Here is a 2,870-nt window from a genome sequence, read left to right as displayed (position 1 = left end):
TCTAGGCTCTATGCATGGCCCTCAAGTCAATGGTTTGCATGCCCAAAAATCTCTCAGAAAAAAGATTGTTTTGAAGAATATACCTGAATTACTCTTTTTAACTACCTCCTAGAGTTAAAACTTAAAGGTTAGCACGTCAACAATCAATTATTGAATATTGAAACATTGGCAAATGTATCATGATATCATTAGCCGACCTACAGAATATCATGTATGGTGGAAATCTCAATAGCGCGACTACTGTGTTTGACTTGGGTACTTGAGAGGGCTATAATTTAACCCTTACATGTGGAAAATTTAAATATTCTTGGGTAGATCTTTTCTAGCAAGAGACACAAAAAAGCCCTACCATCTTGAAGGACAACTTAGATTAGCCCTTGGGCTAATATAGTTTCTATATATTTTTTCCTTTTGTGTAAGATCTTATCAATGAAAAGTATACCATGGTTTACCGAGGGATGGAGATGCCTTGAGCAATGGAGGATGGGTGGCATTATAGTCTGTGAAAAGCCTCATACTTGATTCTTAGGCCTAATCATACACTTAGGAAGACAAAAGGGGTCGAGGTAAGATACAAAAAAGTACACGAGGAAAATCCAAATCTACAAGAAAAAGGGTCAATGCAAGATATAAAAAAACGCTCAAGGAAAATCTAAATCTATGACACATTGATTCTAAAAGTTGACAACTTACCAAATGCCCAAATGAAATCACATCTTGCCTATTCGAGAATGCAAAAGGGGTTGAGCAAAGATGCAAATTGAACAAGAGGAAAATCCAAAGCAATGACAAATGTTCATTCTAAAGTTGGCATTCTTCTAGTGATGTATACACTTTATGTGATGTTCCCAATACTTAGTAAACTCAAAAATTCTGCAACCCCTCAATACTTCACTAGTATGGGTAGTGGACACAAGATTTAGTTGGTCCATCTTACTTGTGTTGGTAATGTTCACAAATATCCCTAGTTATTTATGTTTGTAAGGATCATATATTCTAAGGTCAAAATTCTGTGTAACATTGAGCATTTACATCTTTTCTAGTCCATGGATTCACCCAAGGAATCCATGAGTTGTACTAGGAGCCAGAAGCATTGAATGGGTATGGTGGCTTGACTTTTAGGCCTAGATTCAGGGGAGAGAATGTAGGAGATGATTGAGGAGGTGTACAACTTCATCAATCTACTTTTTTATGCTTGTATTCAGCCTACATAAGATGCACTCTCTAATGAAGAAATACACTTGATTTACTCCTCTAATGATACTCAAGTTTCATTAAGCTCCTTAAGTACTTCTCTAATCATTACAAGTGTGATAATCATGTCTCTAATCAAACATTGATCCACCATGGTTATGTTGCTCTTTCTCATGCTTTAGCCCTCAAATTCCCTATAGCTAACATGGTATCAGAACTAGGTTTGATGCCCTAGCCATTCCCAATCACTTAATCAGAGATTTAACATTAATCCCATCTTCAAAAATTTATGCTTTGATGTGTAAATAGTTGATAGCCACATGACATTTGTGCTTTAGAGAAGGAGGTAGAATGGTAAGATCATGCTCGTGAGTTATTTCTTTTTTACGTTTGATGGAGGGTATTTCTATAGCTAAATAAATGTCGACTTATAGGTGGAATTAAACTATGGTTCAACAAGGTTAGATCTATGCCAAAAAACGATCTATTTCATTAGGGATTTGGAGGATGTGCATAACTTCTACATTTTCCTTGAATCTAAGTTAAAAGCACAGTACCAAGGCAAAATTAGGGTGAGATGATGCTTATAAATTAGCTTTAACCAATATGGCATGGGTCTCTCTGTCTAAGCTTTCGAAATAATGAACATTAAACAAGGTTAGATCTATGCCTAAAAACTATCTATTTCACCAGAGGCTTGGTGGATGTGTATAACTTCGAAAAGAGACCCACCCCTACTGCATTTTATTGAGTAAGATGGTTTCAACTTGAAGCCCAAGGTATCTTGTTGGGGCCTTCTGAATTCCAAAGGTTGCACTTTTCCATTAGTATATTTTTCATGTTGAAATTGAAAAGAAATGATTTAAATTTTGGCTTGCCTTGAAATCAACATCTAAAATCTAGTTAATTTTGAAGTACTTTCTTTAAAAAGACAAATGTGTGTAGCTTGCAAGTGTTGCATTGTTAGGAGAGGGCACTTAAGGAAATGCCTTACTTTTTTTAAGCTAGTTGGAAATAACTTAAAAAGGTATTTTTACTAGCCGAACACTGATACAACCAACACGAGAAAAAAAACCGAGGTCTAGTGGATTGTAGATTTCTAATTTTGAAAAGTAATTTTAAAAACTGAAATGTTGACCTTTGTATTTTGGAGCTATTTTTTAAATGATAAAATTTATAAAAGTTGTACACTTATTTCATAACAAAACTTTTTTCTGCATCAAAGGCAAGGGGAGGTCAGGACTAGTCCATGACTCATGACTCACACCAACATTGATCATGTTCTACCCAATGGACTCGGACTCACCTCGGCACAGCTCCCATCCCCTAAGGAGTGGGATAAGTAACAATTCTCGCATTAAAAAAAAGAAAATAGCGGCACACTTGTCTATCAAATTTGACGGGAAGGGATTAGAAACTACAAGTTTTTTCACAGTTATTTTTTGATGGCTTGGAATTATTTTTGTAAGTTTTTTAACGCCAAAAACACCCAAAAAAACATGCATGAGCCTCAGCACTATATCACACGAGAATTTTAAGACCCCCTACAAGTGGGATCAACGATTGAAAGTAAACTAGGAGTGACTAATAAAGTTTTCTGGCATCTCTTATCTGACGAGTAAACTATGAAAGCAAACTAGGGAAGAGAGGGTAAACTAGGGAAAACTAGGAAAGTA

Source organism: Cibotium barometz, chromosome 32, assembly GCF_041138505.1.
Source record: "Cibotium barometz isolate CiBa-2024 chromosome 32, ASM4113850v1, whole genome shotgun sequence".
Taxonomy (NCBI): domain Eukaryota; kingdom Viridiplantae; phylum Streptophyta; class Polypodiopsida; order Cyatheales; family Cibotiaceae; genus Cibotium; species Cibotium barometz.
Note: the sequence above shows the minus strand (reverse complement) of the source record.